Here is a 14,812-nt window from a genome sequence, read left to right on the forward strand (position 1 = left end):
CCTTAAATTGTTTCATCTAAACAAATTCATGTAATGTTATTTTAGCTCAGCCCCCAGTAAAGGGCAAAAAAGCCATGAGATCCTCAGGAAGATTCATTCTGTCTTATAACAGGACAAAATGAAGCACCAAAACAAAGCAAAATTTTTGCAAGAAGCAACTAGAGGATTTTGAAAAATATTTAAGGAGCTTTACCTTTAGCTTCTTGTCTATTACAACAAGTTTTAATTCAGTTTGGCTGCATGTTATAGAGAAAAATCTTTGAGATATTTAAACCAATAGCAGTGCCCCCAGTTTTAAAGGAATAAGAAAAAATGAAAGTAAATGAAAACCAATGTGAATATAGCATCTTTAAAGAATTATAAATTAGCTGGAAACAGCATCCAAATAGCAGTTCCCAAGATGTCACTATGTAATTATAGCTCATCAGCACATGTCTTGCATATTCCAAAATAACCCGTTATACTACCCTCTCCTTCCCAAACTAGGGAAGGAAAGATGACAGCAGGCCTCAAAAATAATAACTAAGTTGTTTCTTCCTAACAAGGGTGGCTATCAGCTTTGAACGTCCAATATCTTCTATAAAAATACATCACACATAAGGAAATCTGAAAGTATATTCCTAGAATTCAAATTAACCTTAGTCCGTTGACAAAGATTTTCATAATGCTTTAAAGACAAAACAATTTTTCCTACTGAGTTTCAAATAAAGAAATTATTACGATTATTACCCTGAAAATAGAGGGTAACTAGCTGGAGATATGTGGGCGCCTTTGCCCATGGCCTCTTTGGTGTAATCATCCACAGTGATTCATGGATGGGATGAATGGCTTCGCTAGTGACTGTATCAGGAGTCATGGAGGAATGATGTCCATTTCAGTCCCCTGGTGTTTGGCTATGTGATTTCTAGAAGCAGTAGGCTCGGGCACGCAGTGCCAGCTGTGGCGGGGCCTCGGTGAATCCCACAGGCAAGCAGATGTGAATGTTGTAAAAAGCAGGTGCTGAATTTCAGTAGCACATTGTTTGCAAAAACTTTTTTTCACAGATAGGGCAAGAAATATTCGCACTGCTTTTTAATATTATAAGCGCCTAAGATAAAATATTTTAATGTTTTTACATTTTAAAATGAACATTTTAAGAGGGTAAGAGAAAATATTTAGGCGAAGTGCTCTAAAGCTTTTCAGAAGCAATCATGTACTCTCTACAATGGGAACGAAATTCAGAATCATTATTTTCTACCTCCTACTGCTTGGACCTCCCATTCAAGCAATCAAACCCCCTAAAAAATTTTTGCTTTTTATTTCATGTTCACTCTGTCCCTGTGAGGAGCTTTATAAAGAAAAACGATACCATAATTCCTATCACTGACACCCCTCAGCCTTGCTGTTTCTGAATGGGCACTTGTTTATTTTAAGCAGTTGTCTTAAAATTTCTAGCAGTGGCGATTATTTTGATAGCTTTTTTTACATAAACGTAGCTCCCAGAAAGCCCCATGCTCTCGCTTGTTAAATTATATGATAATAATTCAACATAGCCAAGTAAAACTGAAGTTTAGCACCTACTAAGAGGTAAGCATTATGTTAGGCCCTGGACTCTCAACAGCTGATGAAATAGGACATTTTTATGGGTATTTGGACTTTTCACAAGCCCCCAAATAGTTCACTTTTTCCTTTATGCTATTGATGCTTTTATTTCACCTCATCTTAGGAATCAGTGATTTATTTTTAAACAGCAGATTTGATAGATATTCCTTTGAGGTTAAGTAAGGTAGACTTATCCGCATTTTAAAGATGGGGAAATGGAGCAGCGAGCCATGAAAAACTACATGGTATTATAATTTGATGAACATAACTAAGATTCGGTCCCAAGTGCTAAGGGTTTGTATAACATCACATTTTCTTCTCCACTTCTAAAACACATGGAAGGCACCCATAGCAGAGATAATACTTATTGTGCATAAGGATTAGAAAGAGAGATTATGAGGTTATTAAATGCCAGTATTCTCATTTTATGTCAACTTTTATAAAAATATATACTTAATACCTTTTTACTTTACCAGCATTAATAATTTAGGCTCAATGTATTTTCATAGAATCTGAAATAATATTATTTTAGATAGCAAATAATAGTAGAGATAAAAATATTTCTAGTACAGTATTTCAGATCATAATTCATATTGCCTTAAATTCATGCACAATTGCTAAAATTCAGAATATTTTTTACAAGGCACCTAGAAGGAAATTCAGAATAAACACTCTTAGTGACATAATTCACTCTCTGGTATGTTCCTCTGTTTAAGGTAATAGAAACGTCAAATTCAAGAAAAAGAGGGGGAAAAGTTTATTGTCATTTATGAGCAAACTGAATTAGAAACTTTAGCTCAGTCTTTCCAAACTGGCTGCATAGCAGAATCACCTGCTGGGGGGGGCAGGGTGTGAGGGCTTATGAAACCTACCCAAAAGCTGCCCCCCTAGGGGTTTTCCCAGCAGATCTGGGATAGTCCTAGCAATCTGTATTTTTAGAAGACTTCTTATGTACTTCTGAGATACAGAAGATTTGAAGAAGAAATTTTTGGTGAATTGAAATCAAAAGTGTTTGTATCATAGCTCTACCACTTACCAGTTTTGAGACACTGGACAAACAATTTAAGATGACCTAACCTTCATGATATTCATCTACAAAATGAAGGAAAATACACCTTTCTTACAAGAGTCTTACTAGGATTACACAAGAAAATGAAATGTTGAACACTGATCAAAACACAAACTTGATATTCAAAAAGGTTTGCATTCTTTCTTCCTTCTCCCTAAAATTAATATCTATGGTTGACTTGGAAGTTTATTTCCAGTTCTCTAACTCGGCGGGTTCCCATTTAAAGCATGAAAACTGGCCAAAAATAAATGTTCTGCCCACTTTGACTAATTGAGCTATATGGCCACTAAGCCATCTGTGTTTTTTCTAAGAGAATTCCAGACACTGTAAAAATATTTCTATAAACCAAGTAAGTCCAAGGGACTCATGTGGTCCTGTACCATTCAGGGTTCCAGCAGAAAACAACACACTTAAATTGGGTAATTTGAGAAAGCAGTTTATAAAGGGATGTTTATAAGAGTCTATACGGGTTGTACAGAAGCCACCAGGGATAGTAACAGTATCAGGTGCTGCAGATGGGAGTGGGACCTGGAGACACTACATTACCTGAGCCTAAAAAGGCATGAGAGAGAGTGGTCGCTCAAACCCAAGAGTCAGAGGGAGCCCCTCACATGAACTGTGACCTGAGGTCCAGGGACACAGCTGGTCCACAGAGACTTCTAGGATAAAAGTATAAAGGATAAGTCCCCAACCTCAATTTCCTCTCTCCTATTGGTTGCTTGATAATGGTCCCCTTTGGTCAAGGTCAGTTTCCAGGACACAGCCGAGGATGGACGAGAGCTGACAGTAGGTAGGAGGGGAAATGGAAGGCATCCCGTGTAGGTCCTATGCTGTGCAGTACCACAAAGGAATGCAGCCCTTCACCTCAAAGTAATTAAAATTAGTTCTAATACTTACTCGTGTCCTTTGAAAATATAAAAAGAAACCCAGTCCCTAACCAAAAACACAGTTGAAAATGTCTTTTCTCTCTCTTTGACCTGGCCTCTCTCTTCCTTTCTCATGCTCACCCTCCACCAAAACTCCCCTACAAAATGAAGTCCCCACCACCCTTTATTTCTCCAGTATTTTTTCTTGCATGTAAATATTGGTTTTCCTTCTGGTATAAACTCCCCAACACCATTTCAGTTCTGTCTATTCCTCATTCTGTTTGCAAATGCTCAGAAACAGAACTGGCAGGTTCATTATCTCTTTTAGCAAACACAGAGGAAGATGAGGCTAAAAGGGAATAATTGCAAGACCAAACACACTGCTCTGGACTTCTGTTGATCTCTATCAAACTTAGTTAAGAAAAAAAAAAATAAGCACTCATCTGGAGATAACTCACGCAAAAAACAAAATCTATTATGGTCTTCTATAAGCTGTGTCTTGGGGTTCCTTTCCATACGTAAAAATGGAAATTTTTTTCATATGTAAAATGTAAATATTGATTGTACCTGATACTTGCATTGAAATTGGTAGCTTTCCAAACTTTCACATGTCATATTCTGCTTGATTCTCACAAAATTTCCCTGTGAGGTAAGGGAATTTTTATCCCCTTAAGACTGAGAAAGATTTAATGACTAAACAGAAGAATCACAGCTGGTAAGTGAAAAAAATCAAAATTAGAATATATTCTGGAATTCTAATTTTGATTTCTTCAAACATAAATATATTTATCCCTGAGAACTGAAAATACTTTACCTAAGAACTGAAAACACTGAAAAGTGGTTCTTTTTAATCAATACAAATATATTCTAACACATATTCTGATTACTCTATTTTAAAGCATACTAACAGATTTATTACAAAATATGAGAAGAAAAAATATTTGTTTACTTCCTGTATTGTCACTCACAAATTTGGTATAAATAAATAAAAATAAGATAAAATTGCAATTGTAATGAAATTAGGAAGTATGACAACCCCACAAGAAAGACTAAGAGCATTGCAAAATACAATACAATTGGTACAAAATGAGAGAAGAAATAGTGGACCATTCATCTCTCTAGATCTTGACCAAGATTCAGATTTGTTAAAAATAACTGATAGGGCCGGGCGCGGTGGCTCACGCCTGTAATCCTAGCTCTCTGGGAGGCCGAGGCGGGCGGATTGTTTGAGCTCAGGAGTTCGAAACCAGCCTGAGCAAGAGCGAGACCCCGTCTCTACTAAAAATAGAAAGAAATTAATTGGACAACTAAACATATATATAGAAAAAATTAGCCAGGCATGGTGGCACATGTCTGTAGTCCCAGCTACTCAGGAGGCTGAGGCAGGAGGATCACTTGAGCCCAGGAGTTTGAGGTTGCTGTGAGCTAGGATGATGCCATGGCACTCTAGCCCGGGCAACACAGTGAGACTCTGTCTCAAAAAAAAAAAAAGTAACTGATAAATTCAGAAAGGTTTCATTAGTGATCCTTTACTTGGGGTGAGAAAGAGCAAGGTCAACTTCTACTTCCCAGAATGGCAGAAAAAGCTGGACTGGAGATGGATAGTGCACATTAGCCATCTTTGTTTTTCCCATTAAAATTCCTAACACCAAGAAACCACCCCATATGGAATCAGGAGGGCAGAAGGGGGGGGCCATCCTCCTTAGAGCTGCTGACCCGTTCACCAGATCACGGATAAGCAGACTCTAAATTACAAGCTAAAAATCATGCAATCTAAATGTCCAATGACAAGTCTAATCCTCTTCTTGAGTGATCTGCTCATTTCAAAGAGAGAATACAGGAGTGAAATAGAGAGAGAGAGGGGAAGAGAAAGAGAGAGACAAAGAAAGAGAGAGGGAGGGATGGAGGGGGGAGAAGAATCAAATAAATACTACATTTCAGAAAAGAATTGCTCCCAATATGCAGAAGTACATTTATATCAAACAATACTCTTTTTTTTTTACACATCTCACTTGCTGTTTTTATTGGGCATGAAAACATGGATTCTGGGTAAAGAATTTAAGAAAGATATTAAAGAGATAAAGGGGGATCAAGGGTAACAGAGATAAAACACAAACTCACCAATCTCAAGAAAGAAATTAAAAATATCAGTATAGCCACTTTTCAGATGAAAACTAATTTAAAAGAGAGAAAAGTAGAATACATACTACTGGAACCAGTAGGAAACATCAAGGGCAAGCTTGGAAAGCACATTACACACACAAAAAAATAAAAATATAATCTCACTGGAGAAAAAACAATACAGAAGACAAAAAGTGACCAAATGTTCAAAATCAATATTCCTGAAAAAAAATAAAGAATGAAAGAGAAAAATGTTCAAAGATTTAACAAAAGAAATCTTTCTTAAGAGATGACGTGAAGTTAAAGAATCACACTGTATTTACTAAGAAATTATGCAGAATATTGAGACTGAATATGCTAGTGAAGTTACTGGACCTTAAGACCAAAGGAGAACTTTCTATTCAAAATTTATTGGGTTAGAATTATGGCCCTGAGCCAGGTGACTGATTTGGGGCTCAACCACACCCTAGTCTGGGAGCTTCTCAATGAAAGGGTCTGAGATTTGTCCATCCTTGTGCCTTCAGCACCTAACACTCTGCTGGGCACAGTGTGGTATAGGAAAAGCAAATTAGGAGCATTTCAGACAGGCCTTAGGCATTTCCACATCACCTTCCAATGACCAATATGGTGGAGAAATGCCTGCAGAATTCTAGCAGAGAAAAATACATGACCCTAAGTTGTATATTCAGCTGAGATTTTCAGTCAAGTATATAAACCAAAAAAAAAAATGAATTTTTGAACATTTGAGAACATGTGAAAAGTATTAGTTTTTTTAAAAAAGTTATATATTATATATATAAATGTTATGAATCTCCAACCAAGTGATAAATCAAAATAATGTGTTCTATATAAAGGATGAGTGCTAATTCTGAATCAATATAATGAAAAACTAGATCTTAATAAACATGGAAATTATGGCTACAGGACAGAATGCAAATGTTATAATTCTTGATATTATAAAAATGATCACATAAAAACACTAAGATTAAGGGGTAAAAGAAAATATAAACAGCACTTTTCTCATTTAAGGCAGACAGAAATTATATAAAGTTAATAATCAAGAAATGATTATTCAAATTTATTGTCTAAGTATATTAAGAAAACTATTGAAAGAAGCTGGTTAGTTTCAGCTGACATTGTTTTAACGTCTCAAAAAGTACAAAAAAGAATACATTCAATTTAATAAATCATGGAAAACAGACTTCTAGGATATCAGAATAGGAGCAAACACATTTCTGAAATCAATAAATGTAAATGGGATAAAATAAAGTCTTCATAGAAAAGATGTTGTAATGGTGAAAACTAAAGCACTATAAATGCCATATTTAAGGGCGCAAAAAAACGTGATCACTTTGAAGACACAGACCTGGTCTGTCTTGTCATCGCTGTATCCCTAGGACCTAGCCTGGGGTTGGGCATGTTGAAGCATCTCGGTATCATCGATTAACTCTTTAAGGGTTAGTGAAATAATTCACAATAATCCACACGAAGGAATAATGTGGAGCTGTGAAAAACAATAAGGAAGATCTAAAAATGACTGATGTGAAAAGTTTTGCATGGCATTTTTTGAGTGAAAAGAAACCACTGTAGAATATTCTACAATTTGAGTAAAACCAAAATATATAGATATTATATAAAGGTTATGTAAGTAATAATACATTAGACATACATATATTGCTGTATATACAGGAAAAGGTTTGGAATAACATATACAAACATACATGAAAATCCCAACAGAAGTTCTAATGAAGGAAATGAAATGATAGGAGATGAGGGAGAATTTCACTTCTCATTTCTGAATTTTCCTTTATATTTTAACTTTTTACAATGAAAATGTAGATTTCATAACTTAAATCATTTGAATTGAAAATAAACAAAGACCACAATGTCATCTGGAAATTTCCATCACTAATCCTTTCAGTTAGATCACTAAAATACATGGGGGGAAATCATGTTATATTATTCAAATAGAGACAAATTAAGAAAAAATATTTTCATCAAAAGCCTGACTCATCTTATGATAAATCTAATGATAAACTCACTATGACAACCAATTTTATCTGCTTCTGAAACAAGGAGATGGTTCAACAGGTCACCAAGAAGATAGGGATGTCATTTATGCTGGCAAGAGAAGCTTTAGATTTTGTACCGTATCACCAAATAATTAGCAGTCTGGAGGGATAGAACCTTCTCATGAAGTGTTCAAATAACATTTACCTGAGAAAAACATAATTCAAGCCTAATGTTTTGGTGATACAGAAAATGTGGCCTGAAACAGGCAGTGAAAAATTCTGTAGGCACAAATAAGAAGAAAAATGAAAAACAATTCATCAGGGAAAGCAAAAAAGCCCCAGAGTCCTAGGTGGAGACCAGCTGGACATGTGGGAATTCAACAGTCAAGGCAATTTCTGTGAATATATCATAAATTTCATGATCAGCAGTGGACTACAATTGCAAAACAAAGTCCTTTTATTAACTCTGAAAATGTCTCTCAGGATGGATAGCATGGGCAGGTTATTTGGGGAAAACCATATGGAGTATAATTCTACTTTTTATATTAGTTGGGCTATTGTATAAAGAATGGTGATCAACTGTTTATCATCTCTTATGAAGACAGTATTAGGAAAAATGGGTTTAAACTATATGATAGAGAATTTTGTTCAGACATAAGTAGGGAGGTGAAGAGTTTTTCGGACAAGTCAAATTATCACCCTGGCAATATTCTTTTTTTTTTTTTTTTTAGAGTCTGAGGATCAGAAGAATGTTTCCCAGGGTGGCCTTGAACTGAACTCCTGGGCTCCAGCAACTCTCTCGTTTCAGCCTCTCTAGTATCTGGGACTACCAGGCATGAACCAGCCCGCCTGGCTCTGCCCTAGCAATCTTTAAGGCAAGTGGAAGCCGGATGTGGTGGTGTGCACCTGTAGTCCCAGGTACTCTGGAGACTGAGGAAGGAGGATTGCTTGGGCCCAGAAGTTTGAGACCAGCCTGGGCAATACAGCGAGATCCCCCCCTGCCCGCAACTGTTTGGGACACTCCAATTATGATGATGTCCATGAGCTAGAGGCCTGACCAGGAGCTTTGCATCTGACCATGCCTGAATCTGATTGCTGCTCAAAAGCAGGGACCAGGTTATTTCCATTATTGGTCACCAGTACCTAGCACTGTGCCTGAGCAAGTTAAAAAAAAAAAAATTTTCTCTGGTGGTAAATTCCTACGACTTTAAAATAGAATTAATCTGTCATCTGATAAGAGAGTTGTAAAATTTTAGATAAAATGATATAAAATTATTACTTTCTGCTTCAAGAGAATATGAAACATTCAGGGGAAAAAAAAAAAAGAAGCCAGGCACAGTGGTTCATGCCTGTAAACCCAGCACTCCGGGAGGCCGAGGTGGGAGGATCCCTTGAGCTCAGGAATTCAAGACCAGCTTGAGCAAGAGCGAGACCCCGACTCTACTAAAATTACAAAAAATTAGCCGGGCATGAGGGCGCATGCCTATAGTTCCAGCTACTCTGTAGTCCCAGCTAATCAGGAGGCTGAGGCAGGAGGATGGCTTGAGCCCAGGAGTTTGAGGATGTGGCAAGCTATAATGATACCACTGCACTCTAGCTGGGGGTGACAGAGCGAGACTCTGTCTCCAAAACTCAAAAAAAGAAAAAAAGAACCACATCCCTTCACTTACACTCACAGAGTAAACGTCTTTCCTTTCACTCTTTCTCTCTGCCCTAAGATATTTCATATATTTTAAGCATATAGTAAACATAATTTTTACTATGACTTTTTATTCTATGTTACATTAGAAGCATTTTCTATGTTATTACATAATTTTCATAAATCTTATTTCAAAATTTGTATCATATTACATGAAGTGACTTTACCACTGATTCTAAAAACATTTCCCTATACTTGAAAATTTCAACTGTTTTCATAGCTACAAATATTATTCCACTTAGGTTTATTTCCTTAGGATAAAGTCTCAGAATTACTTACCATACATATAAAACTTTCTAAGGATCTTTATTCATATTGTCAAATTGCTTGCTAGGAAGTTAATTTGATAAGCAATATAAGTTGAATTTAATTTACACACCTTTAACTACGTGAGCTCAAATATATAGACATATATATGGATATATGATATTACATATTGCATTACATTATACGTTTTAGCCATTTGTTTTTCTTTCTTTCTGAATTGTCTGTTCAAGCTCTTTGCTTATTTGTCCATATATGTGTTAATGTTCTTCTTATTGATTACTGTGAATTCATGATAGAGTAAATATATTAGTCCTTTGTCATATTTGTAGCAACTGATATTTGTGTATATATTTTGTGTAAAGTGCTTTCAAAATTGTGTTGTTAGATAAAATTTGATTAGTGTGGTTAGTATTGTCGTTACCATTGAATAAATACACTAAAGTATAATAGCACTTCCACGCTTACACTGTTTGCTAAAAGAAATAAATGAATAACTGCTTATATACAATAAGTGGTTAATATGGCTCATAAAGGACAAAATTTCTGTGTTCGTATTAGCTGGTTACTCCACATACCCTGCAGAAATATTATTAGTTTTATCTTGTTATTATGGAAGACGGATTCAGTTAATCACCCTTAGTTTTGTGGTAAATCCTTATCAGAATTAAAATTAAGATATATAGTTTTTGGTTAATTTGGTTAATTTGGTGAACTTTTTCCTCAAACTGAATTCTGAATCTTCTCAAATTTTTGAAATTTCTATATCTTGTATCTGCCGGTTCCCCAGTCCTCTCTTTCCTGCAAAAGAAAGCTCCATCATCCTCATCCTTCCCTTCGTAATTCTAGTCTTGTCCGTTTGCTATATTCCAGTCACACCAGTTGATGTAATTTTCCCTAAATTCTCCAAGAACATTTATAATTCCGAGTCATGCTCCTCCACTTTCTGCACAGAGTGCATGTCTGCCCGTTTCTCAACATGCCAGACTCCAGCCTGTCATTGGAAGCTGAAATCGAATAGTATGTCTTCAGGGAACTCTTTTGGAAAGCCCCAGACGAGTGAGTTCCTAGGAGTACTGGTACCATTTATTCATACTCACTAAATTCATTATCAGGTTGTATTATATCAATTGTACTATGTCCATTTTCTCAAATGGACTATACGTTTAAATCCCCAATAACTAATACAGTGTCTGTGTGTCCAATAAGTATGTTATGAGTTATGATTGCTGTGATCAAGCATTTTGGGGTGCCTGTCTGCTGGGCAGTCAAACAGATGCATGGCACAGAAATCATTCCAGAAGTTTAATCTGGGACTTTCCTCTTCTTTCCCTCCTGACTCACGCCTCCTTAGACCAGACCACCACCATTTCTACATGGTCCATGTCAGTAGTCTCCCACCTGGTCTCTGCTTCTTCATTGGCCCCAACCAAGAGTCTGTTTTCCACCCAGGACTCAGACGAGTCTAACCTTTTTGGCTCTCTCCCCTGTGCCCACTGTCTCCAGCTACTCTCACTTCATTTCCCTCAAACACTCTATACTTTTTCCCTCCATGGCTTTGTGACTGCCTATTCCCTCCCCATTCAGTGTTCTTCCCTCAGATATCTTTTTTGACTTGATTTCTGTTACCTAGAGCTTTGAGTTTAAATGTCACAGACTCAGAGAAGCCTTCCTGGACCACTCAGTCTAAAGCGCCCCTTTGTCTTTTAATCATATCACCCTATATTAATTCATGCATTTCTGATTGTTAGACTATTTGATGGTATTTTTGGCTTATACATTCTTGTTTATTATTTGTCTCCCACTGTAGTATGTAAGCTCTAAGATAGCAGAAACCTTGCCTATAAATTTTTTTCATCATTATAAGCCCAGTGTTTGGCACAACATAGGTGCATAGTAAATATCTTTAAGAAAGTACATTGTAACAGTAGTGGAGGTAATAATAATAGCTAACATTCACTGAATGACGATTACATACAAAGTTCTGTTCTAAATACTTCACCCGTGTTAAACCATTTACTTTACACACAAACATATACACACATGAAACTATGCAGTAGGAAAAAATAGTCATTGTCACTATCCCAGTTTTAGAGATTGGAAAACTGAGGCACAGAGATGTTAAATAACTATCCCAAAGTCACAAGACATAGATTGGTCTAGAGCCAGAGTTTGAATTATGTCACACACTGACAAGGGACCCCATCTCTTAACTACATGCAACTCATTTTAAAATAAGCAGAGAAATTCATCAGTAAGATTTTTAAACCTAGTTTTAAATGTATTTTGCTTTAGTAAAAAAAAAAAATTCATCTCATGAGTTCAAAGAAGATTTTTTAAAAATACAGCAGGTTAGGTTGTCATTGTTGAAGTCATATCCTAGGACTTGTCCTGAAACAAATAAAAACCAGTGATGTGAGAGCCAAATCCAATGTCTGCCCTGAGAAAAAGGCGAAGACTTTCCTTTCCCCTTAGCTGAAGGGAAGGACTTTGCTGCATTGCATTATTTTGGCAAAATGTAGCAACGCTGGACATATGGTGTGGTTCAAACTCGTGCTGAGTAAGGTTTGGACAGGGAAACTAAAAAATATAACTAACCTAGTTAATAATAGCAAACCACTGATCCATCAACTAATGGTGTTTATAGGAAATAGAATTCATGACAAAAAGAAATAGCAGCATGAGACAGAATTAATCCACAACATGTAATTTCCTTCCCTGTGCATAGCCTTCACCAAGAGGAAATCTGAAGACTCACCACCTGTTCAGATGTTTGCTTTTCCTAAGATTTAGAATGGCCTACCGCCAAATGACTAAAGGCATTCATTTATGCCACACGATAAAAATAAATATTGTGCTCACTGAAAGGTAAATTGTGTGATCTGAAGAAGAACGAAGTAAAAAATAGTTACATTCTCAAACTTAATTTTAGTAACAAATATGTTGTGTGTACTAATGTAGAACACCTGAAATTTAATAAGCAGAAAATAGTGATTTTTTTAAAAAAATTTTTTAATGATCAAGCTGCATTCTCAATTCATAGTAAATGCTTCTCTCATCTTAAAAATTTTCAACTTTCTTTGGTTCTCCTACAGGTCCAGTTTTAACACCTCTTTCAACTAAGGGTTTCTTTTTCTGCATTTTTTCTCCGCTTTGGTTTTTCCTAATAACTGCAGCTATTGCACAAAACCTCTCTAGTCAAGGGGCACAATGTCAGATCCAGTCAAGGGGGCAGCGTGACTTGGGTCCAACTCCAGTTACTGCCACTTCTAACCACATGACCTTGAGCATATTACCCAATTTCTCAGGCTTCATTTTCTCATGTGAGAAATGGTGACGGTAGTACGTACCTCATGGGGTTTGTTAAGAGTTGTAGATACTTTGCGAAGAGCATCTGGCACACAGCGAACGCTCGACAGCAGATGTCACCTCGCTGCCATTCACTGCCTGTGCCTGTGCACGCGCGGGGCTCCCATCTCATTCTGCAACTCCCTTTATCGCACCTTCTCTTTAAACATCCTTTTGGATATTTAATGCAATAACAGCCCTGAATATATTTGTTGTAATACAGTGAATCCCATCTTGGGGCACCTAGACCTCTGAGAGTCAGAAAGATTTTGATCTGTTTTAGTTTGACAGAAATGCTGCACAAAAATGTCAAGTTTTTTTTTAAATGAATCTGGAATTTTATTAGCTATTTTTGCCCCCACATACACACCCATTCCAATATTCGTGTGAACAAGGATGCTGTTTGTTTGGATGTTTGAGTGCTGTGTTCTGCAAAATGCAAGTGATAAGAATAAATAAGAATAAAATGCCAATTTTTTAATGCTGCTCAGAAATTCTGATTAACACTCATGTATCTAATACATATATATTATATATAACACCCATATATCTAATACTCATTTTTTTAAGAATGCACCTTGTTTATGGATTTAAAAACCTCTCAAGCATCTAGTCCAAATACACCTCTGTCTCTCTTTCTAAAAGCAGCCCGTGGCCTGAGAATCTGTCTTTGATTCTTATCTATGGAATGTAGGAACCATGTCTACATACCTTGTACCCAATATAGACTTTTTGTTTTGTTTTGTTTTTACTCATCATTACTTAATAAATTATTTAGATAGTGGCAATAGCATTCAACTCATAAATATCTATAAAGTCCACAATAATTAAATGCATATTGATTTTCTATAAACACATCAAGATTATATTTTGCCTAGGACAAAATCTTAGTACCTATTCAAAGCATTTTCTCCTGAGTGCTTTTGGGTATGTCCTTCTATTTTCATACCAAATGACAGAGATTAATTGTTTTCTCCACAGTTCAACCTTGTGGGTAAAACTTCCTACAACGTCCTGCAGAAGCTACTCATCTACCTCTGAGACAAAAGAGACATCTCTCTTTTATCACTTTAAAATTGCAAAGGGTTCATACTTGCTATTTTTTTATAAAATAAAAATTATGCAAAAAAATACTGTCTAATGAAGAATTTAAATCATGATGTCTGGACAAGGGACTATTACATTTTTTCCCCACAACCTCTAAAAAGTTGCATTTAAAACTGGAGGAATTCCTCTCCTAATCTTTATAGTAAAAATAACTTTGAAATGTTTGAAAAATAAAGGTTAACATGAATTTGAAAGTAATAAGCTAAGTTTTCAGACATAAAGGCATTCCATTGGGAAATAACTTGCCAATAATCCCAGCAGATTACATGGATCCCTGCAAAGCACACTAGATATAGAGTATGAGTCTCAGACGTTTGTGCCCGATGAACTGCTAGATTTCAGGTACTTCTGAAGTCCTGTCCTATGAGTAGTATGAGTCCAAAGGATTGTGGATCCTCCAAAGGAATGTCCCTTCCCAGTTTTCACCTCTGCGTAGCCAAGTGGACTACTCTGGTTCCACTTTAACTCCCTCCAAAATCTTCCCAAGAGTAGCAGAAAGGAAGAATTATTTAAAATGAAATATAAATATAAGACAGAATGAGATCACTGACTGGTCCCAGCAATATAATAAAGGCAATGTAATCTTATATTGAATTTAAGAGCAATGAACACTAAAGGGCAGACAAAAGAAAAACCAAAACCCCTGTATCATGCATACTTCTTAAGCTACTATGTTGCTACTGCGTAAAGATTAAAGTGAAATATACTATGTTTAAGAAGCATTGTGGGATGTGAAATTGCTATA

The sequence above is a fragment of the Propithecus coquereli genome, unplaced genomic scaffold, assembly GCF_000956105.1.
Source record: "Propithecus coquereli isolate 6110/MARCELLA unplaced genomic scaffold, Pcoq_1.0 Scaffold212, whole genome shotgun sequence".
NCBI lineage: Eukaryota > Metazoa > Chordata > Mammalia > Primates > Indriidae > Propithecus > Propithecus coquereli.